Raw genomic sequence first — 26,083 nt, 5'->3', positions numbered from 1 at the left:
GAACTGAGAACAGCCTCAGACACATCTGGGACAATATTAAATGCAACAACATTCGAATTATAGGGGTCCCAGAAGAAGAAGAGAAAAAGAAAGGGACTGAGAAAATATTTGAAGAGATTATAGTTGAAAACTTCCCTAATATGGGATAGGAAATAGTTAATCAAGTCCAGGAAGCACAGAGAGTCCCATACAGGATAAATCCAAGGAGAAACAGGCCAAGACATATATTAATCAAACTATCAAAAATTAAATATAAAGAAAACATATTAAAAGCAGCAAGGGAAAAACAACAAATAACACACAAGGGAATCCCCATAAGGTTAATATCTGATCTTTCAGCAGAAACTCTGCTAGCCAGAAGGGAGTGGCAGGATATACTTAAAGTGATGAAGGAGAAAAACCTACAACCAAGATTACTCTACCCAGCAAGGATCTCATTCAGATCTGATGGAGAAATTAAAACCTTTACAGACAAGCAAAAGCTGAGAGAGTTCAGCACCACCAAACCAGCTTTACAACAAATGCTAAAGGAACTTCTCTAGGCAAGAAACACAAGAGAAGGAAAACACCTACAATAACAAACCCAAAACATTTAAGAAAATGGGAATAGGAACATACATATCGATAATCACCTTAAATGTAAATGGATTAAATGCTCCCACCAAAAGACACAGACTGGCTGAATGGATACAAAAACAACACCTGTATATATGCTGTCTACAAGAGACCCACTTTAGACCTAGGGACACATACAGACTGAAAGTGAGGGGATGGAAAAAGATATTCCTTGCAAATGGAAATCAAAAGAAAGCTTGAGTAGCAATTCTCATATCAGACAAAATAGAATTTAAAATAAAGACTATTACAAGAGACAAAGAAGGACACTATATAATGATCAAGGGATTGATCCAAGAAGAAGATACAACAATTGTAAATATTTATGCACCCAACATAGGAGCACCTCAGTCCATAAGGCAAATACTAACATCTATAAACGGGGAAATTGACAGTAACACAATCCTAGTAGGGGACTTTAACATCCCACTTTCACCAATGGACAGATCATCCAAAATGAAAATAAATAAGGAAACACAAGCTTTAAATGATACATTAAACAAGATGGACTTAATTGATATTTATAGGACATTCCACCCAAAAACAACAGAATACACATTTTTCTCAAGTGCTCATAGAACATTCTCCTGTATAGATCATATCTTGGGTCACAAATCAAGCCTTGGTAAATTTAAGAAAATTGAAATCGTATCAAGTATCTTTTCCAACCACAACGCTATGAGACTAGATATCAATTACAGGAAAAGATCTGTAAAAAATACAAACACATGGAGGCTACACAATATACTACTTAATAACGAAGTGATCACTGAAGAAATCAAAGGGGAAATCAAAAAACACCTAGAAAGAAATGACAATGGTGACACGACAACCCAAAACCTATGAGATGCAGCAAAAGCAGTTCTAAGAGGGAAGTACATAGCAATACAAGCCTCCATCAAGAAACAGGAAACATCTCGAATAAACAACCTAACCTTTCACGTAAAGCAATTAGAGAAAGAAGAACAAGAAAACCCCAAAGCTAGCAGAAGGAAAGAAATCATAAAGAGCAGATCAGAAATAAATGAAAAAGAAATGAAGGAGACTATAGCAAAGATCAATAAAACTAAAAGCTGGTTCTTTGAGAAGATAAACAAAATTTATAAACCATTAGCCAGACTCATCAAGAGAAAAAGGGATAGGACTCAAATCAATAGAATTAGAAATGAAAAAGGAGAAGTAACAACTGACACTGCAGAAATACAAAGGATCATGAGAGATTACTACAAGCAACTCTATGCCAATAAAATGGACAACTGGGAAGAAATGGACAAATTTTAGAAATGCACAACCTGCCGAGACTGAACCAGGAAGAAATAGAAAATATGAACAGACCAATCACAAGCACTGAAATGGAAACTGTGATTAAAAATCTTCCAACAAACAAAAGCCCAGGACCAGATGGCTTCACAGGCAGATTCTATCAAACATTTAGAGAAGAGCTAACACCTATCCTTCTCAAACTCTTCCAAAATATTGCAGAGGGAGGAACACTCCCCAACTCATTCTATGAGGCCACCATCACCCTGATACCAATACCAGACAAAGATGTCACAAAGAACGAAAACTACAGGCCAATATCACTGATGAACATAGATGCAAAAATCCTCAACAAAATGCTAGCAAACAGAATCGAACAGCAGATTAAAAGGATCATACACCATGATCAGGTGGGGTTTATTCCAGGAATGCAAGGATTCTACAATATACGCAAGTCAATCTACGTGATACATCATATTAACAAACTGAAGGAGAAAAACCGTATGATCATCTCAATAGATGCAGAGAAATCTTTCGACAAAATTCAACACCCATTTATGATAAAAGCCCTGCAGAAAGTAGGCATAGAGGGAATTTTCCTCAACATAATAAAGGCCATATATGACAAACCCACAGCCAACGTTGTCCTCAATGGTGAAAAACTGAAATCATTTCCACTAAGATCAGGAACAAGACAAGGTTGTCCACTCTCACCACTATTATTCAACATAGTTTTGGAAGTGTTAGCCACAGCAATCAGAGAAGACAAAGAAATAAAAGGAATCCAAATCAGAAAAGAAGAAGTAAAGCTGTCACTCTTTGCAGATGACATGATACTATACATAGAGAATCCTAAAGATGCTACGAGGAAACTACTAGAGCTAATCAATGAATTTGGTAAAGTAGCAGGATACAAAATTAATGCACAGAAATCTCTTGCATTCCTATACACTAATGATGAAAAATATGAAAGTGAAATTAAGAAAACACTCCCATTTACCATTGCGACAAAAAGAAAAAAATATCTAGGAAGAAACCTACCTAAGGAGAGAAAAGACATGTATGCAGAAAATTATAAGACACTGATGAAAGAAATTAAAGATGATACAAATAGATGGAGAGATATACCATGTTCTTGGATTGGAAGAATCAACATTGTGAAAATGACTCTACTACCCAAAGCAATCTACAGATTCAATGCAATCCCTAGCAAACTACCACTGGCATTTTTCACAGAACTGGAACAAAAAATTTCACAATTTGTATGGAAACACAAAAGACCCCGAATAGCCAAAGCAATCTTGAGAACGAAAAATGGAGCTGGAGGAATCAGGCTCCCTGACTTTAGACTATATTACAAAGCTACAGTAATCAAGACAGTTTGGTACTGGCACAAAAACAGAAACATAGATCAATGGAACAGGATAGAAAGCCCAGAGATAAACCCACACACATATGGTCACCTTATCTTTGATAAAGGAGGCAAGCATATACAGTGGAGAAAAGACACCTCTTCAATAAGTGGTGCTGGGAAAACTGGACGGCTACATGTAAAAGAATGAAATTAGAACACTCCTGAACACCATACACAAAAATAAACTCAAAATGGATTAAAGACCTAAATGTAAGGCCAGACACTATCAACCTCTTAGAGGAAAACATAGGCAGAACACTCTATGACATAAATCACAGCAAGATCCTTTGTGACCCACCTCCTAGAGAAATGGAAATAAAAACACAAATAAACAAATGGGACCTAATGAAACTTAAAAGCTTTTGCACAGCAAAGGAAACCATAAACAAGACCAAAAGACAACCTTCAGAATTGGGAAAACATTTGCAAATGAAGTAACTGACAAAGGATTAATCTCTAAGATTTACAAGTAGCTCATGCAGCTCAATAACAAAAAAACAAACAACCCAATCCAAAAAATGGGCAGAAGACCTAAATAGACATTTCTCCAACGAAGATATACAGATTGCCAACAGACACATGAAAGAATGCACAACATCATTAATCATTAGAGAAATGCAAATCAAAACTACAATGAGATATCATCTCACACCAGTCAGAATGGCCATCATCAAAAAATCTAGAAACAGTAAATGCTGGAGAGGGTGTGGAGAAAAGGGAACACTCTTGCACTGTTGGTGAGAATGTAAATTGATACAGCCACTATGGAGAACAGTATGGAGGTTCCTTAAAAAACTCAAAATAGAACTACCATACGACCCAGCAATCCCACTACTGGGCATATACCCTGAGAAAACCATAATTCAAAAAGAGTCATGTACCAAAATGTTCATTGCAGCTCTATTTACAATAGCCAGGACATGGAAGCAACCTATGTGTCCATCATCAGATGAATGGATAAAGAAGACGTGGCACGTATATACAATAGAATATTACTCAGCCATAAAAGGAAACGAAATGGAGGTATTTGTAGTGAGGTGGATGGAGTTAGAGTCTGTCATACAGAGTGAGGTAAGTCAGAAAGATAAAAACAAATACAGTATGCTAACACATATATATGGAATCTAAGGAAAGAAAAAAAAAGTTCATGAAGAACCTAGTGGCAAGACAGGAAGAAAAACACAGACCTACTAGAGAATGGACTTGAGGATATAGGGAGGGGGAGGGTAAGATGTGACAGGGCGAAAGAGTGGCATGGACATATATACACTACCAAATATAAAATAGATAGCTAGTGGGAAGCAACCACATGGCACAGGGAGATCAGCTCTGTGCTTTGTGACCACCTAGAGGGGTGGCATAGGGACAGTGGGAGTGAGGGAGATGCAAGAGGGAAGAGATATGGGAACATATATATATGTATAACTGATTCACTTTGTTATAAAGCAGAAACCAACACACCATTATAAAGCAATTATACTCCAATAAAGATGTTAAAAATAATAATAATAATAATTCTTGCCTTCCACTCCACCCAAATCCCTCTCCAATTTTATCCATTTCTGTAAGCAGTGTCTACCTTGTTGCTCCAGTCAAAAAAATATGAATCTTTTTGGTTCATTCTTTTTTTCTACATCTTGTCCAAACCTTTTTTTCTGTGCTTTAATGACAAAATATTTGGCTACCTTTCTTTTAATATTTCTACTTCCTATTCTTGAAGTCAGTACATCTCTTTTCAAGGATACTGCAACACCAACTGGTTTCCTTCCATTCTTAACTCTTAAATTAATTCTCAACCTAACAGCTGGTTTGATCATTTACAAAAGCAAATTAGATACACTTGAACCATTTCAACATCCAGTAATTGACATTATAATAAACCTATACTCCTGATTATATTTTAATATTTATATTTTAATATTCTTATATAATATAGTTTAATGTAACTCTTTCCTCTCCAACTTCATTTCTTACCATTCTCTCACACCAAACAACTTCACTCATTCCATGTCAAGCTCTTTCTCCACTTTACACCTTTACATATGCTCTTCAATTAGAATGCAATTTTCTAGAATTTTCTTATCTTTAGGATATTGTTGGAGATATATAAAATCTTCCCCCAACTCAGAAATGCTTTCCATAAAGGTGGTAGAGAAAGAGAATAGATTATTAAATAAGCATTAAACCAGAATGTAATGCACATGACAGGCAATCCTGTAAGAGGCTGCAAAGACAAAAAGTTACATCATCCTTTTATATAGGTGAGCAAATACAATGCTTTACATATGTGTCCTCAAGGTAACCAATAACTAGGCCTCCAGTAAGAGGAATTGACTGCACCCTTTGTCACATATAGTTCATTCTAACTTTATCTGGTAATTGGGGTGACCATTTATGTTAGTTAATTGACTTTTTTTACAAAAAAAAAGAAACAACTCTTTTTATATGACTGGAGGAAATTTTACAACTTGGGGCAAGATACACACTTAAGTTAGACTCCTAGCTTCCCACAGAAACTGGGAGATAGGGAGAAATTTACTTTTCAAAGAGACGGCGCCCAGGTCCTTGAGGAAGCTATGCCAAGGTTCTGAAATTGCAAATACTACTACTACTACTACTAATAATAATAATTATTATTATTATTATTATAAATTCTTTCTAAAAGATACATTTCAAAGAAACAGAGAAGGTACTTATATTTACGTGTTTTCTAGGGTAAATGTTCTGATAAAAGGGGAGGGAAACATCTTCCCTATTTTCAACAGGAGAATAATTCATGTTGAAATTTGTTTTAAAAATATAAATTTGAAATTTGTTTTTGTCCTTAACAATATCTTCGTGGTTGGACTGTTATTTCTAAGTACAGATGATCTCAGGTGGCCTCGGCCTGCAGCGGCTTGAAGCAGGATTTCGGTTCCCATCCAGAGACTGAAGTCAGGCCATGGCAGTGAGAGAGCTGAATACTAGCCACTAGACCAAGGGCCACAAAGCCCTGGCCCTCTGGCTTTGCAAAAATGAATTCCCACAAAGATGGGAAGTAGTGAAACAAGTAAGGTGTTTAACAGGAGGAAAAAGAGTACATGTGGATGGATACATAGGTGGACTCAGAGAAAGAGTTGCACACTTGTGGTAGTTTGAATCACTTATATGGGATATTTCTTCTGGGTTTCCTCTGGCCAATCATCTTACTGTACCTGGCTCTGAGTCCGTATTTGGTATAGCTCAGGGTCCTCCCATGTGTGTGCACTCATCTCTTAGCCAAAATGGATTCTAGTGAAGAGGTCTGTGGGTAGATTGGAATCACTCCCTTTTGACCTCCAAGGAGCCTTTCTATGCATGTATAGTCAGGAAGGTCTCCTTGACCTTGAGAATGAGAAATATGTGGTCTCTTATCTGGGCAGGGTTTAGCTCCTCCTCCTCTTCATCTTGGAGTATCTGTCCACAGGTGACAAACTCCAGCTGTTCAGCCTGGGGCCCATCTATCTCCTGCCTCACAGATACTATCCCAAAGTGCCTTCTTTTCTTTCTACCTGCTTCTTTATTGCCCTTTTAAAATGTCTAATTTTTTATCTTTACTTGTTTATTATTTATATACCCAAAAAGCATAAGTTCCATTAAGTCAGTCTATCCTGTTTAGTTCCTAGAAGTTATTAAATTGCAGTTGCATCAAAAATAGAAAATACACAAGGGTAAATATGAGATCTATTAAGAAAGCTCCAAAACCTGAAAACTACAAAACTATGCTAAGAGAAATTGAAAAAGACCTAAAGAAATGTAAAGATATATCTTTTTTATGTATGAGAAGACTTAGTATTGTTAAGATAGCAATTCTTTCTAAATTGATCTATGAAATAAATTCAATGAAATTCCGGTAAAAATCCCAATAGCTTATTAGCAGAAATTGACAATCTTATTCTAAAATTCATAAAGAAATTGAAAGGACAAAGAATACTCTCAACACCTGTGGAAAAGGACAATGTTGAGTGGCTAATATTGCTGAGTAAAGTACACCACGCTCCAAGGGAGCCTGGATTGCTTTTTAAAGTAAAGTACCAGCCTCAACTCTAAAGATACATAATTATGTGGCCGAGCGAAAATGTTTGTCTTTGCTTCCATTTTACCTCTATAGGCTTCATTTTAATTTATAGTTTTAAATTCAGTATTCTTTTTCCTAATCTCTGAAAATGTCTTCCCAGTGTTATTTCTGCATTGACCACTAGGAAAAAGAAAAATTTACTTTCATTAGAGAATTAACTTTGATCCAATCTCCATATGAAGTATATCTCTCAGCTCTTGTTGCATATAGGTAAGTACACAATCTCTCCACTTTTTTAATGAACCCCTAAACAACTATTTCAAAATGGTCTATAATCACTATTATGCAATTTTATTTTTCATGATGGATATATTACTCATATTGTTTTTAAAATAAAATCCTGCTCATTTAATTGGAATATCTTAATTAAAAGTCAATCATGGCATTGTTAAATCATACTCGATAGATATTGGTTTGTGTATTTTAGTAACACAATAATTCCTACAACTTCAAACTAGAAAAATAAATCTCAAACACACACGCACATTCACACACACACATGCGCACACACACACTTCCGGCAAAGGTTCACAGAGGAACCCTCCACAAATTGTTCAGGTCAGGAAGGAGGAGACAATGACACTTTTTTGTTACAGAATATTATTGCTGTTGGAATGGTCTCTTTAAAAACAGACTCATGAGTTTGATATCTTTCTTTTCAAGTCCTTGAGAGTATTACTTTTCTCTCACAAAAGAAGGGTCAATCTTTTGTGATGTATTGAAAAGGAAGAGCGTATTTAAAGTGTAGATGATACAATACCTGAAAGAAACTATTCAGATCACAATTAGGCTGTGGGCCACGTCTTGTAACACAGTGTAGCCAAAGTTACTGAAAATCATGTTAGATCAGGGATCAAGACAGGGCACACCTTGAAAACTGATCTTGGTTCTGTACACTGCTTTTAAGTTGTACTTCCCCAAGGAAAACCTCCCAACTGCCCTCCCATTTCACCTTTCCGGTATTCTGGTAGCTCCTTTCTGAACCATATAATATCACATTTATTATATGGCCACTTTTTTCTATTTTTCATAAGTTATTTATGTATGGTTGGGAGGTTGATCATGCATATAGAAAATAATGCCTTAAATTTTTGAAGAGATACCTTCTAATTCTTCATTATATCTCACCATATTTATCTACTAGCTGAGAACATCTGAAATACTTACCAAAATGATAGTTTTAAAAAGGATTTCGTATAAATTTCTGTTTTTTTTCCTGGGATTTTACAGAATATTTAAGGCCCTGTAATTTATTTAATATGAGTATTTATTAGAAGCACAGGAAATCCCATAGCTCTGTCTACCCGACGGCATTTTATTAAGCAAAGAGACCAAAGATGTCTCTTTGGCTATGAGGAACTTCTCCCAGAATACCTCATCATGGGGATTTCCTTGGGTTGTCCCTACTAACATATTATTTAGCAGGTGCTGATTAGAGAATGTTCCTCTCCATCCAGCCCAACAAGGATTGAGTCATTAGCCACTGTAGCCTCTGGCTTTTAACACACCCTGAAAGGAGCTCAGGGTGGAGATCAGGAATGAGGCACTCTGTGCTCTGGGAAAACTGGCAGAACAGGCCTTCAGATAATTTGATATTTTCAGGAGAAAATTTTATGAACCCAGTTTCTTGCATCTTCCCATACTTAGAAAAGCACTAAAACCATTAACTAAGATGTCTGTTCCTTGAAACTAGCAGCAATCTTCTACCCAGTTGTGTGCTTGGTTGCACATACCCCCTTTGCCAAAATCACATACCTCCCCCTTTGCCTCTTTGGAACACTTTCTCAGAGCTGAGAGGCTGTTTCTGGCATTATACTCCTCAATAAGACACCTAATAAACTCAACTCACAGGTTTTTTTGTTGTGCATTGTTTTGTTTTGTTTTGTTTTTCAGCCAAAACATCTATCACCCCAATTATTTGTTTTGCTTCTCTTCTAGCCCCTCTTGTGCCAGAACAAGCAGATTCCACAATGGAAAACAAATTTGGTCCTAAACATTTTTTGTGCTTTCTTTATGCTAAGTATATGGTACTTAAGCATTAATTAAAAGTTAAATGCATTAAATATAGAAAAACACTATTAGTATTGGAAAACAAGAGTTTTATATTGAAATTATTTTTTGAACAACTTGATATTTCAAGGGAAAGCATATTTCTGCTTTCATGACCTAGATGAGTGATTCTCAAAGAAACACTAAGGTTCAGAGAAAGTGCTTTCACATTTTTAAGACACCACTTGTGAACAGGATTCTGCACAATGTACTCACATAAAACGTAGACTCTGCCTTTATTTTGCATATTGGAGCTTTGTGTAGTGAGTATGCTAAAGAACAGGGCCCCTGTCAATCAGATATTCATAAAATATTTTTGCGCATGTATTTCTTGAGACTGAGAAAACAGATTTTTGTTTAATGAAAAAAATATATCTACTTCTTTATTCTCAATAAAGAGCTTTATTATATATGCTAAAAATAACAAGTCTTTACTTCTATGAAATAAACTTTTAAAATACTATTTTCATTAATCAACCTTAAATACCATTGATTATTCACATACTTTAATGAAATAAGTTAGATAGTTAAATAATGAAACAAATGAAAATAAATACTGGGTCAGGTTTAAAACATACATGGCAAGTGTTTTGTTTTTTATTTTAGGCTATTAAAACATGTTACATCTTCCTTTGGTTTTTGCTAATTCTTCATAATGTTTAGTTCTCCATATCTTTTTTCTATGATTCCTGCAAAGTAGATGAAATTTAGCCAATGAATATTTAATTCCTAGTTAACATCACTGTAGCATGTATTTTCTGGGTTTTTATGTTCAGTTTTACTACTACTTCCGACTTAAGATGACGGTAAATTGACTATTCTCAGCTTTGATGGTATTTACTGTCCTTGTATTTGCTCTTGGCAAAAGTACTCAAAAGAGACATATACTTGCTAGTGAAAAGTGTTGTTTTTTTTTTTTTTTTTTTTTTTAGTTTTCTATAAAAAAGCTCTTTTTCTGCCTCAGGTGGGAAAAGACCCATAAATATCACCAGTAAGCAGTTACCTAGGGAAACTTTCATAAAAAGGCCTCATTTTCAAAGTTTTTCTCATTGATCACCATGTAGAATAGTTGTGACACTAACCTTTCACTTGGTGAAGTTATAGTCAGAATAAAATACAAAAATACAATTTTCTAATTTTTTTGACCCTGTCGCATAGTTTGTGGGGTCCTAGTTCCCTGACCAGGGATCAAACCTGGGCCCTGGTAGCGAAAGCACCAAGTTCTAACCACTGGCCCACCAGAGAATTCCCTAAAAATACAATTATTATCTGAATGCAAACTTCATCAACTTCACTTGTGTGACTACATCATTCTATTTATTTTGCACATATATAATAACTTCAGCAAAACTTTAGTTCTCAGGCCTTGGAAGTTAACAGAGTTTATTAACTTTAAAAATTGGAACAATAGCCACACATTACATGATCAGTGCATTCAGAAATTAAAACATTGATATTTAGTACACTAATCAAATGAATTAAATAACTTCAGAATAAGAACTATCCTTTAAATGTAATTAGTTTAACTTACGGACATTTCATTACAGTGTTCTTATTTATCTTATTTCACTACCTAGCACTGTGAATTTTATCACATTTTATCTACTTCCAAAACAGGATGTTAAATATTACTGATATAGATTAATGGTCTCTGAAGTCTCATGTAAGTCACCTAAATGACGTGTGAGGAAATTCATCAGTGTGTTAGGAGAAAATAATAGAACTTGAATTTATATTTATATTTAATTTTTTTTTAAAAATTGGATGTTTTTATTCAAACATTTTTATGTACAATATGAAATACATCAGTACAGTAGTACATGGGTATAATTTATAAACAAATAAGTAGAAATACATTGCAAGTAAGAACTTGATTTTTTTAACCGATAGTATATACAACTAAGTAGTTGGGATCCATTAGTTTAGTGGATTAGTCTTTTTCCTGTGTTTTAGTCTAGTGTTTTTATACTATGTTGATAGGAAATCCAAGGTCATTAAATAACTCCTTAAAGGAGACACAAAGGAAAGGGAGAAGCAGTTTTTCCAGGTCCTCTTCACCTTTACTTCATTTTATACCAAGACATCTGTAATTGTGTACATTTTATAGAATGTGCTTTAATATTATAATTTATTTGCTGGGGAAAAAATTTCATTAAAGATATAAAAATGTTCACTAAAAACATTGCAATAGGATAACCTGACGTCATTTTGAGCCAGTAGAAACCTTGTTAGTTACAATGATGGGGAAAAAAATAAGGGCCTCGTAAAGGGTGACTAATTCCTGGTTGCTATATGTGTCAGAGATGTCTCTAGTATTAAATGAAAATTAACAATTTAGTGGGGAAAATATATTCTAGAGCATGTTAGGTAACACTGTGAAATGGAGTAGTTTGCAAAGTCTTTTGAAACATTTGGACTTCATGTGGACCTTAAGAATGTATAAGATTGGGAAAAGTGGAACATAAATGGAATGGAACAACCAATTTTTTGTCAGGATAAAAGTGAGTCCTACCTGATAAATGCTGCTAACCGTTGACACATGGAAGGTCTTCAATGGGCTTAATGGATAAAAAGGTTAGGAAGTAGTGAAGGAAAAACTGTTCCTTTCATTACACTATTTTACCCCTCCACTACTACTCCAAAATAAATACACACATAAAATAAAGTAAAATAAAATCATAAAAAATAGAACAATACCTAGCAAATCAGTGGATAAGACTTCATTATTTCCTAACTTTTATAATCTCATATAATAAATGTTGCAGATTAAAGAAGTTGAAAAATCAAATTTGTCAAAGTCACTGGCTCTTGAAATTTTCCCAAAGTTTTAAAGTATGGCTTCCAGTTAAAGGAAACAATAGCATTATTTATTAAACAAAATAGAGATAGTTAAAATGGTGAAATAGATAAAATAAATGAAACAGTGGAACAAAACAAAAAAACACTCTGATTTTGGAAAATATTACTAGAAATATTTTCACTTAACCCTAAACATGGTAATAAAAAAAAATTATATTTTGAGTAAAAATTATAATTTCATATTTATAAGTGAATAAGTCATCATTATTGTTTTTTATTTTTCTCTTTCTAAAGCATCCTTTAGTTTTTTGCCATGTTTACAAAGGCTGCATAATATTTCATCAAGTGAATTCACGATAAATCATTTTTAAAAATTCTAGTTGGCAAAATGTACTCTCCTTCCAAATTTTCAACAGTTTTCTGTATTATATTTTTTAAACATTATTTTAGAGAATATTACAGTTTGGATATATGAAGAATAAATACATTTAATTTTTGAGTTGAAAAAGGAGAAAATGACTGAGCAGAGAGCAAAGGGTCCAGCAGAAGAAAAGTAAGTAAAGTCAGAGAGGACAAGTAACACAAAGCTAAACATATGTTCTAAGGGCCATGTCAGGGGGCGCCTGTAAGCTACTATCTTCAGGTGCTAGTTTCTATCTCATAAAACTCAATCATTTAATTTGTTTTTAAATAAATTATTTTAAAAATTTTATATTAATAGAATTATTGTAAAGATAGTGCAGAAATTCCTCCAATTTCCCCTATTATTAAAATTGTGTGAGTTTCCTATTGCTGCTCTAACGACAAACTTAGTGGCTTAAAGTAAAACAAATTTATTGTCTTATGATTCTGTAAGTCAGGAATCCTAAAATCAAATGTTCATTCTGGAGACTCTAGAGGAGAATCCGTTTTCTTGCTTTGCCAGTTTGTAAAGGCCAGCTCCATTCCTTAGTCATGGTCTCCTTCCTCTATCTTCCTTTAAGACACACACAGCATCTCCAAATCTCTCTCTCTCTCTCTCTCTCTCTCTCTCTCTCTCTCTCTCTCGCTCGCTCGCTCGCTCGCTCGCTCGCCCTCGCTCTCTCACACACACAGGAACCCACATCTCTATTTCCATCACCAAATCTTTAACTCTGACCCTTCGGCCTCCCTCTTACAATGACCCTTGTGTTTACTAAAGAACCTAAACTCACATTTGCAGATTATCTGTTTCCATGTAAGATAAGATATTCACAGATTCTGGAGATTAGTATGTGGACACTATGGGGAACCATTATTCTGTCTACCACAAAAGTCCGTAAATGATTCAGATTTTCTTTTACTTTCCCTAATGTTCTTGCCATTTCAGTACCCACCTATGATACCATATTACATTGAATAACCATGTCCCCTTAGTTCCCTAATGGCTGTGGTATTTCTCAGACTTTCTTTGGTTTAGATGATCTTTACTGGAGGATTACTGCTTCATGTATTTTGTAGAATATTCTTTAATTGTGATGTATCTTATGTTTTTCCCATGATTAGATAGGATCCATGGGTTTTGGAGAGGAAGACCACAGTTGTAAGTGTCATTTGCATGACGCCTTATCAAGAGTACATACTACTAATATACCTTACCACTGTTGATTTTAACCTGATCACCTGGCTTAAGTTATTGTTTGTCACTTTACTCCATTATAAATTTACTTTTTAATAAGTGCTTTCCACCTAGTACATCTTTGGAAGAAAATCACTGTGTGAATTCAACCGTTAAGGAGAGGGGACTCATTCTCCACATTCTAAGGGCACAGTATGTTTATAAATAATTTGGAATTTTTCTGCATGAGAGATTTACCTTGTCTCCATTTATTTAAGCATCTGATCATTTATTTACACCATGAATATTTTTTATACATTGGGTTACAATCCAATGTTAATTAATTAATTTTGTTGATGAAATTTTCCAATTTGTCATTTGGATCTCATTTATTTACTCCTATGTCCCTTTGACATAACCCATCAGTGTGTGTGTGTGTGCGTGTGTGTGTGTGTGTGTGTGCACACGTGCACGTATGTGTGTGTGTGTATGTGTGTTGAGTACTTTCTCACTTTCTGACATTACAAACCACAAGATGCTTCAGGCTTATCTTGTATATTTCCTTCCTTAGTACTAGAACAAGCAACCATGGGTCTTTTTATTGAAGAATGGTATTAGAAACCAGTATCTGGATGCAATCTGTGCTCATTGCTACTGGCATATTGTTGCTTCTAAAGCAGCTGGCAGAGCAAGAAAATGCAGGTATGTATACTAACCTGTGTATGTAAACATCTGTAAATATTTCTACATGTAACCATCTGTATAGATATTAAACTAAACATGAGTTCATACCGATGTTCCAAGTCTAATCCATTATCACATGGATTATTCTAGGCTCCACCTCTTATTTATCTGTAATCTTCTGTAACAACAGTAAGAAACAGGGCTCCTACCATCTGACACTTATTTGCTTTGTTGTTCAATTCCAGTATACATGTGGAGTGGTTTCAGAATTTTTAACCCATACCCACAACAGGACACAACTTTGAATTAGGTATAATGCTTATGTAAATTTCTTTTGTTTTAGTCTTAAACTTTTCACTTATTTCCAACATTATTTAGATCTGCATCTTTTTCCTCCAATCCCTTTATCGATGCTAGTTAATGCATTTTGAACACATTTAGATTTTTTGGACACATTTTGCCTTCCATCCTAGGATCCTCCAGAATCATGCATACATTAATCTTACATTTCATCTGGTAATGTTCTGTGAGTTTTGACAAATGCTTAATTACACTAGAATACAAAATACAGTCACCACCTGAAAACATCCTCTGTGCTATATCTATTCATCTCCCCTTCCCTATACACAATTAGTAACCATTAACCTGCTTACAATCTTTTTATTTTAGTATTTAAAAACTCCTCATCAAATCCAAGGTTATGTATTTTATTCTATTTTTTTGTCAAGAAGTTTTACACTTTAGGCCTATATCCAATTTGAGTTAATTTTTGTAAGGTGTAAAATCTGTGTCTAGGTTCATTTTTAGTGTATGGACATCCAAATGTTCCAGCATTATTAGTTGAAAAGACCATCCATTCTCCATTAAATTGGCATTGTTCCTTGTTCAAGGCTCAAGTGACTATGTTTGTGTAGGTCTATCACTGTGTTTTCTATTATGTTCCATTTATCTACATGTATAATCTTTCACCAACACTACAGTGTTTTAAGTCTTTAAACTGGGAAGTGTCAGTCATCAGATTTTGTTCTTCTTTTTCAGTGTTGGCTATTCAAGTTCTCTTGCTTTTTCAAACAAACTTCAGAATCAGTGTTGATATGAATAAAATAACGTGCTGTGATTTCAATTGGGTTTACTTTAAATCAAATAATTAACATCTTAATGTTTGGTATTTTATTCATGATTACAGAATATCCATTTATTTAAATCTTCTTTGATTTTCTCATCAGTATTTCGTCATCTCACATGCATGTTTTATAGATTTGTGTCTAAGTATTTCTTTGTTTTGTTTTTGGTACTAGTGTAAATGGTGCTGTGCTTTTAATTTCAAATTCCAATTGCCCATTAATGATATATGAAAAATCAACTTACTTTTGTATATTACATTTGTATCCTACAACCTTGCTTTAATTGCATATTAGTTTTATGAGTTTTTGTTGTTCTTAATGATGATTCTTTGGACTTTCCTACATTGGCCATAATATCATCTGTGAATATCTGTAGTTTATTTCTTCCTTTCCATTCTTTATACTTACTATTTTCATTTATTTTCATTTTTTGGCATATTGAACTCGGTAGAACTTCCAGTACATGTTGAATGTGGAATAAGAGTGGTGGAAAGGAAGGACATCCTTGCTTTCTTCCAAATGTTAGGAAGAAAGTATCCAGGTTCTCCCTATTAAGTATGATATCAGATACATATACATTTTGTAGATTTTTAAATCAAATCACTGATGTTATCCTCTATTTCAATTTTCCTGAGTGTTTTTTTTCTTTTTATCATGAATTGATGAAGAGCTTTGTCAAATGTTGTTTCTGCATCAAATGATATGATTATATAATTTTAAAAAATCTATTGATACAATGATTTACGTCAATTGATTTTCTAAGTCTTGGACCCTGAAAGTTTCTGAAAAGTGCTGTCCCAGGTGCTATCTTTTATCTCACACAAATCAGTTTTCTTAATTTATAAAAGAAGAGTCAAGAGAGGCTGACCCACCTCAAAGGTCAAGTTACATTTATTGAAGGGAAATAGGAAGAATTTTAGAAAATTTATTAATTACAGAGATGAAATGTTATTTCTGTTAAATCATAGCATGTCATGTGTTATGTTTTCAGAATGAGCTTAACATGGAGAAATTTGATGTTAATCACTCAAAATTGGCAGTTCTAATTCTAAAATTTGTGTAACAAAATTCTAGAATTTGCTACAAAGTAATCCTTTGTTTAACAATGATTCTTCTTCCTAAGTGTTGAAGAAAAATGAGGGATCATTGGAGTTGGGAAGAAGAGTTGGGAAGTAGACAAATACAGCCTAACTAGATCAAAAAATACATCGGGACCTGGTGGAGATAGTAGGCACAAAAGATCTAACTTACCCTAAGGACACTTATTTTGGGCTGAGAATTTGGGCACCTGTAGACTAATTCCAAAGAAACTGCATGTTGCCCTCTCTTGAATAGAGATCCTCATGCTTTCCTCTCCACTGTCTTGTACCCTGTACCTCCCAACTGTAAGGCTCCTGTGCACTATCTTAATTTGGTTTTTCTGTTACTATCAGTCTTACATTTTATCTAATGTACCTTTAAGAGTACATACATAATTATGAATTCTTCCTTCTTCATTAACTTTCAGTTGACTTCCAAGTTATCACATAATTTTTTTCTCCTCTTAATTTACTAGTCAGGGACATGTGGTGATTCCTTTTCCCGTTACTAACCTCTTGATACTGTGCATGTTAGAAGTCAGTCAGAAGAGAAGCATGTTAGTCTTCTCTTTTCTGCCCATATTCAGTGGATATCATTTTATTCAGTTAAATGGCTTTATAATCAAATATTTGCCAGGAATCTCAAAGTTATATCTTTAGGCCAGTTCTCTCTCCTTAACTCCAGATGCTTATCTCCAACTGCCTACTTATATCTCCACTAAGATATCTTGTAGATATGTTAAATACACACACACACACACACACCACAATACAGTATTCTCCACTCCAACTGATAACAATGCCGTCCTTGTAATGGCTCAGGACAAAATGTCTGAGTCATCTATGACTCTTCCATTTCACTTGTATCATATCTAATCTGCCAAAAATTCATGTTGAGTTTACTTTAAAATACATAATAATATGACCATTATCTATATCAATACAACTCTGATCAAAGCCATTCTTCTCTCTGGTATCAATTTGTACAATAGTCACCAAATTTATCTTTCTGCTTGTACACTTACCCTAAACATTCTACTATCAGAACAGAAGTCAGTGATCCATTTTAACACATGAGTCAGACTATGTAACTTTCCTATTCAAATTATTCAATCTTCTCACTTTTTATTCAGAAAAAAATGGAAAATCCTTAAAATTGCCTATAAATGCCCTAAATTATTTGACCCCTATTACCTCTCTGACTTCATTTCTTTCTGTCTTCTGGATGCAGCTTCTGCCACAATGACTTCCCTGTTATTCCCCAAATACACCAGTCACATCCCACCTCCAGCATTGTGCAATGGTTGTTCCCTTTGCCTGCTTTGCTCTTTCCCCCAATATTTGCATGTGCATCACCTGATTAGTGAGTCCTGCCCCAACAGCCTTATGTAAAATTGCAACCCACTTTTTATTCCCACACTCTTTATTCCGTTCAATGCACTGTATCTTTCCATAATGTTTATCACATTCTAACATACCATTAAATTTAATTGTTTTGTATTTATTTATTTTTTTTATTTCCTATCTTTCCCCTATTCCACCTTACTTCACCCATTTTGATATAAAGTACATACTTAGCAAGAAGTATAATTTGCTTTATTGTCTGTTATATTTCAGATGCTAAAAACTCTGCCCAACACATATTATAAATACAATACATAATTGATGACTTGATGAATAAATTATAATTTTTAACAAGAAAAATCATAATGTCTGGCATAAGCATAACTTATTTTTTTAATATTTGTTTAAAGAATAGAGTGTTTGTCAACGTAATATATCCCAATTTGATGTCTCAAAGCAAGAATGAAGTCCAGGGCAAACTTTACCTCGATAAAGGAGAAAATTCCCTGACATTAATAAACAAAAACAAAAAACAAAATCTTTCCCTGTGAAGGATTTTTGAGTGTTTCTAAATACTTATATATTGAATTGTACTCCACAACTTGATCTTTCAATTCCCATGGCCTATTTATTAAAAAAAAAAATTCTACTTTAGACCCCAAGAAAAACTCAAAGAATTTTTAAAAGGAGACAAATCAGAGGCTACATTCCATTGTCACTATATATCCAACTTAAAATAAGGTTAGAAAAAAGGAGTAAAGGTGAAAAATAGTTATATCAAAATTTTAAAAATTTCAAATAAATGACTCTTGGTTCTAAGCATTAATAAAAACCATAACTACAGAAGCCTTAGAAAATAATAAAAATGAGAATGTTGTGTATCAGTACCTATAATATTTACCAAGAGTGAAGAAAGAAAGAAAATTATGGACTAGGCATTTTATTCAAGGAGTTAAAATGAAAAGCATAAAAAAACTAAAGGAAAGAAGATATTTCCCAGGGTTATAAAAATCCAGACTCCAGACTTGCCTAAGCTCTGCAATTTGTAATTTATAATTAAAACAAAGTAAAAAGGATTGTTTCATTTAAAATCATTTGGCTTATTTCAGAGGCTTTAAAAAATTTTATGATTTTCATAGCCTCCACCAAATGGCCTAGATAGGCCATCACAATTTTAAACTACAAAGTGTTAAACTCTTTCAGGAAACATGTTGTAGAACTTCATTATATCAGAATATCTTAGTTCTATATAGCAAGGTTTTAGGATAACTTGTAAATGTATAAACAAGCACCATATGCAGGACAAATTGAACATCCAACGAAACATTTTGCAGCACCTTGTAAACTATAATCATCCAATCCCTCTTGGATTCCTGCCTCTGTTTTGGTGGTTTGGAAGCAAGATGAAAGTAGATAAAGTGTTTACTATGAGAGAGGGTGATTCTGGGATCCTCAAGGGGAATTGTAAACTTAGCCCTATGATCTTGCCATTAGTCTTTTTAATGATTCTGAGCCACAGCTTCTCTGAGATAACACCTTTTTTCTCTCTATGCTTGAGCTTTGAGAAGCCTAGTGGAATCTTGATTTGTTTTTTAGCCTTTTATTAAACTTAAGCCTAGAAATAGGGGAAAGCTAAAGGAAAAGGATTAGAGAGGTTTATTCAACACAGCCAGAGAAAGAAAATCCCTGCCTTACTGCCAGATACATTAAACTCTTGATCTTGTAATTGCATAAAATTATCACTGGCATTATATCTATGTCAATTAAACCTAATGCTATAGAAAATGATTTAACCAGCTCCCTTTTTCAATGTCATTCAAGAACTCTAATTAGTTTGAGGCATGTGTTTCTTTTCTAAGTAATGCTTTAGTCAACTAGGTATTATTTGTGTCTCATTAAATCTCATTAATATGAAAATATTTCAGAGGCATTTATGGGCTTTGAGGAGGGTACTGTTCAGACATGTCTGTTAATGAAAAAATTTTTGGTATCAAAATGTTGGAGTGCAGTGTTTTCCATCACCAAAAATTATTTTCAGTGTTATAAGCAGATTGTGTTATAAGCATTTCTGCTTATATTTCAAAGGTCCACAATTTTTATAACAGAGATTTGTTTCCTATTTCATTAATAACATTCACAGATGGATGTTATTTTATCCAATACTCTCTTTTTGTAAAGGAGAAAAAAAATAAGGCACAAAAGTTTAACTGTTTCCCAAGTCTCTATAACACACTCTTCTTCTCTACTGCTTCTTTCTCCTATTTTATTACTGGTCTTAACTATGAATAAACTGGTTTTAAAATGATAGGTTCTTAAACCTAGTAATGGATTGCACATAATATTTTGGAAAGCATTGCTTTCAGACTCACATTTTCTGTACCTTCTTTCTTGACTAATGCAAAAGCTCATTGAATCACCTCTCCATTGAACCTCAGTTAGTTTTTGGAGAGTCTATACTATTTTGTAATATAAACACACTTTATCAAACAAATTACTATCAATCTTAGAATAGGAAGTTGGTCTTATGCATTTTCAACTTCCTGATTCAGTACTGAACACATAGTCAGAATTTCTTTACAACTTGTTGATGAACCACTTTATTTTTAAATAGAGCAGCTAAAAATTAATAATAACTAATCTTCATTTATATATTTTGACTAGGAAGAAATATATGTGAACTATTTTAATGTGTTCATATAACCAGAACTTAACAAGTGAATTCTACATGTGAGGTACAGTGTTAAGTGACCATATGACCCAGTAATTGCACATTGGGGCATTTAGTGCAGAGAAATAAAAACCTATGTTCACATCAAAACCTATAAATGAATGTGCAGAGTAGCTTTATTCACAGTAGTCCAAAACTGGAAACAACCCTGTCCTTCAATGGGTGAATTGTTAAATAACTCTTATACATACATAGCATGGAATACTACTCAGCAATAAAAAGAAACAAGCTTATTAATGCATGTAACAACTTGGATGGCTCTCAAATGCACTGTACTCAGTGAAAAAAGTCAGTCTCAAAAGGGGATATACTGCATGATTGTATTTATTTAACTGTCCGTAAATGACAAAACTTTATTTGTAATAGCTCCAAATTGGAAAGGAATCCAGATGCCCTTCAACATGTGTATAATAAAACAAACTGTGAAATGTTCCTACTATGGAATACTACTAAGAAATAAGCAAAAAGTAGTAATAAGTAAGGAAATATTAATATATATGTCAATTTGGATGAACTGTCATAAATCTATCCTGAATGCAAAAATCCAATCCCAAATTTTTTGTGTCAGTACCGTACTGTTTTGATGACTGCAACTGTGTGGGATAGTTTGAAATGAGGGAGTGTCATACCTACAGTTTTGTTTTTTTCCAAGATTGTTTTGGCTATCTGACATCTTTTGTGTTTCCTTACAAATTTTAGAATTGTTTGTCCTAGCTCTATGGAAAATATCATTGGTACTTTGTTAAGGATTGCATTGAACCTGTAGATTGTCTTGAGTAGAAAGTTCATTTTAACAATATTAATTCTTCCAATCCATGAGCACAGTATATCTTTCCATCTGTTTGTGTTGTCTTCAATTTCTTTCATCAGTGCCTTATCAAATAATAGTGTTATAGAGTTATATCCTAAATAAAGTCAAAGAATTGGCAGATATTATATTTTTTAATGAACATGAATAAACAACTCTGACAAAGAAAAACAATGCATTTCCATCTGCAGGCAACAAAGGTAACACTGTATACAATTTTTAGATTCATTTATTTTAAACATGTATGTATCAATAATTATATTTATATATTCAATGTTTTCATGATAGTCCATCCATATATTCTAAAATTATATCATTAAAGTTGAAATTTATATATGTTTTTGCTTCATAGAAGTGAAACTGCTTTATTAAAGGACATGAACTTTAAATAGGCCTTTGATTATATTGTTCAGTTGTTCTTTCCTCTATAAAATATGAAGATTCCTGCTTTCCAAGTCTGTGCTCTAGTTGGAGGGCTGGAGGTTCCTATTTTTCCTTTCGTCCCTACTTTCTTTCCCTCCCTCCCTCTCTTCCCGCTTCTCTCCCTTCCTCCTCCAATCCCTCTCTTCCTCCCTTCCGCTTTCTTTCTCTTTTTCTCTCTCTCCTCCTGTCTTTAATTCTTCTTTGTCAACGCTACTGGAACATGTTTTACATTTTAAATTACTATTTCCTTGATTACTCTTCAGAATGAATGTATTTTCTTTTTAAAAATATGTTTATTTATATCTATTTTTGTCTGCATTGGGTCTTCATTGGCCGCACATGGGCTTTCTCTAGTTGTGGTGAGTAGGGGCTACTCTTCGTTGCAACATGCAGGTTTCTCATTGTGGTGGCTTCTCTTGTTGTGGAGCATGGGCTCTAGGTATGAAGGCTTCTGTAGCTGTGGCATGCATCCTCAGTAGTTGTGGCTCGCGAGTTCTAGAGCACAGGCTCAGTACTTGGGGCACATGGGCTTAGTTGCTCTGCAGCATGTGGGATCTTCCCAGACCAGGGCTCAAACCCGTGTTCCCTGCATTGGCAGGTGGATTCTTAACCACTGAGCCACCAGGAAAGTCCATGAATGTATTTTCATAAGACATTTGTTCATTCATAATGTTCTGTTATTTTTGCTTAATATCCAAGCCTCTTCTTTCTTATCTTTATCCATACATTTTTGTAATTATAGTATTAGCCTTTTATGGATATACTGCAAATGTCCCAAGAGAAATCTCCAGGTGAAATCCAAGGTGTCTTTTATGACTTAAGCTACTATTGTCACTTGTGTCGCCAATGTAATGTCAATGTGATTATTGTCACAGTTGTCATGGAAGCATCTTCAAAGTGGAGAGGCAATGAGTGAGGTGCTCATGCTTGAGCAAATACATCTTGACAACATCTCAGAGAACATCAACCAGAAATCTATCTTTTTTTTAATAATTTTAGAGTACTGCATTTATGTCATACCATTCATTTCTTATGATAGAAATTAAGAGTGGACTGTATGTTAGATTATTTGAATTGAATTCCCATTTCGCACACTATTATGTTTGTGACATTGGAAAACTTACTCTTCTAGTCTTAGTTTCCACATACACAATATTAAGTGCTATCTTATAATGTTACTGGAGGATTAAAAGTGTTGAAATATAGAAAATTTTCAGAACAGGGCCAGAAAATAGTGAGCACAAACCAAGTGAAGCAAATTTAAGCACATTTACTTATATTAGACCTGTGTTCAAGTATCAGGTTTCTGCTACTGTATTGCAAATTCCTAGAGGGAAGAGACTATATTTCTTGTAATTTTGAACTCCAGGGTGACTAACATATATTTTCTGTTCCACAGATACTTGCTTTCAATACAGAAAATATGGATTTTTTCAAGCAGAATATCTGATAAGTAGACCATAGCTCAACTGTCTCTCAGAAAATTACTTCCTAAAGTAAAGCAAACACTCTGCTATATTACTCTATATTTTTATCATATATATCAAAATTTTATTCATTTCTTTACATACTTATTAGACTTGTGCACTCTATGAGTCTGGATTTTCATGCATTCCTAACATCTAGATGAATACCTGACATATAGTTCCTGTACAATGAATATTTATTGAATAAGTAAAAGTGAGATTAATTTTATCTTTGTTATTTCAGAAGCATGTATTTTTCAGGATATGTTATTATTCCTCATCTATTAAGAAGCCACTTATCTATCCCAATGAATCTGTTTGACTACATATATTTTAATTTTTCAATGAATTTTTAAATGAAATGCATACAATTAAATATTATATTTCATGTTGTAAGGACTATTTTAATTGATTTTCCTATGCATTGATGTTTAATACAGAACATGATAATGGCTGAAACTTTAACCAGTTCTTTTAGTTACCAAGTTTCAAAATTTGGGGGATTCAGAACACTTTAATGGAAAATTTTTTTCAAATATTTTTTAAAACTCGTTAGTATTTTTTGGGGGAAAATTCTCTCATATTCATAAAGCCTTTTAACAGTTTATTTCCCCAAATCTCATATGTTTAATGTATCATGTTACTTAATTTTATGCTTGTTTTGATGCACACTATGGAACAAATATATGTCTGAAATAAAAAGGAAGTTTTTCTCTACAAAAAGAGATTAGTAATTTTCACTAGAATGCCATTCTGCTTGTAGCAAGTTAGGCCTAAGATAAACTTCTGCTTCCTATACATCATAAAAAGAGAAATAAGCAAAATGGGATTGGGGGCAAAACACTGGACATACAGGGAAAATCCTGCATCTGTCTGCTAACTGATGGTTACTAGGATGAGGCAGTTATTAGGATGAGAACTACTGCAGATGTGTGCACCAACCCACAAGAGGGATGGAGCCAAACTTGATTAGCTTCTGGTCCAGAGCACTGTGGACTGCATCCTGGCTGTTCTTAAATCTAAACTGAGGAACTGTGTTCTTGCCTTTATACTGTGATGGGAGAAATAGATCATACATAGAATTGAATATAGTGAAATAGTAGCACTGAAACAGGTTCTGCAGAAAATAAAAAATCTAGAGTCCCTGTGAGATTTCTGAGTGGCAACCTTTCAAAACAAACTTTGTATCTCAATGCAATTTTTCCATGGTGAACTTATGGATAATAAGGTCTCATGTTGGAAGCATAAATAATAGTAAAAAATATGAGTGTATTAATTTTGTCTGAGGAAAAATAGTTTGTATATTTTTTTGCCTCTCTGTTCTTTGTGTATTTAGTCTTGCTTCATTTTCCAGAAGTGTCTAAAGAATAATATTGACTTTGCTGGATTGTCCTCAGTAAAATTATGATTTCTGATTAGCACCATACTAAACATTCATTAACATAATCCCAGGACCACATTATTGAAGAAATCATGAAAGAGAATTCACCCTTTTGAATCATGCACCAGTTGAATAGGATTAGACAATGCTATTAGTAATCATAATACTTATCTATTTACTGATTCAGTCAGTCATTCAGGAATCATCGAGTGCCTATTGTGTGTCAGGCACTGTGCTAAGAGACAGAAACAGAGTAGTTAAAATGAAAACTCTTGCTCTCACTCAGCTTAAAGTCTAACTATTATGAAAATTTTAAAGTAATATGACTATTAATAACAATACATTAATTATTTACTCATTTTTGACTGTGATCTTAGTATATGTATTACATATTCTATTTGTTTTGCGTGTTAACTGCTGATTTTATAGTAAATTAAATTAAACTCAACAGCCCTACTGTTTTTATCATTAAAGTATTAAAAATCTTAAAACAAAAATATTAATTAACTTATGCATATAAAACAAGCAATTTAAAAGGATAACACTTGGCCAATTTTGGTTTAGTTTAAGAAATAAAAAGTTATATTAAAAACAGGAAATTAGAGAAATGGACTGGCCTTCCCCAGCGCAGTCCAGGCCCAAGCAGAGCAGTGTGTGGCAGCATGAGCAGTGGACGGTGGCCCAGGATCTGTAGGTCAGAAGTCCATCTGTGTTGGTGCTCCTGGTTTCTCTGCTCCAGGTTTCAAAAGACCAAAATCAATATGTCAGCCAGACTGGACAGTTCATCTGGGAGCTCTAGGGAGAATCCACTTCTAAGCTCATTCAAGTGCCTGTTGTAACCCAGTTCCTTGATGTTGTATGACTGAGGTCCCTGTTTCGTAGCTGACTGTCAGTTCCTGGCAACCTCTCATCAGTTCTTGTAGGTAGTCCCTATGTCTCAGAACCAGCAACTGAACACCAAATACTTGCATGCTTGGACTCCATCTTTGCTTCCAGTGAGGCAAAGTTCTATGCATTTAAGGACTTTATGTGAGTAGGAAGAGGTGGAGACAAGATGGGGAAGTGGAAGGACTTGAGGTCACTTCCTCTCATGAAAACACCAAATCACAACTAACTGCTGAACAATCATCAAAAAAAAAAGACTGGAACCTCCAAAAATCATATTCTGCACCCAAAGACAAAGAAGAAGCCAAAACAACAGGGTAGGAGGGGCACTATTGTGACATAATCAAATCCC

The 26,083-nt window shown here is 34.0% G+C and overlaps 1 long non-coding RNA gene across 1 annotated transcript; it reads right to left on the bottom strand.

The window, feature by feature from the left end:
- Nucleotides 1-9,603: 9,603 nt before the first annotated feature.
- Nucleotides 9,604-25,265, bottom strand: LOC309644421. The gene is made up of 3 exons (XR_014254416.1): nucleotides 17,891-25,265; nucleotides 11,947-11,992; nucleotides 9,604-10,123 (listed from the first exon to the last, which is right to left on the bottom strand). It is a non-coding gene; the product is annotated as an uncharacterized lncRNA (long non-coding RNA).
- Nucleotides 25,266-26,083: the final 818 nt, after the last annotated feature.

This window comes from Balaenoptera physalus (genome assembly GCF_965194825.1).
Source record: "Balaenoptera physalus genome assembly, chromosome: 15".
Lineage (NCBI taxonomy): Eukaryota > Metazoa > Chordata > Mammalia > Artiodactyla > Balaenopteridae > Balaenoptera > Balaenoptera physalus.
The sequence above is the reverse complement of the archived record's forward strand: the minus strand, read 5'-3'. Positions and strand labels throughout refer to the sequence as shown.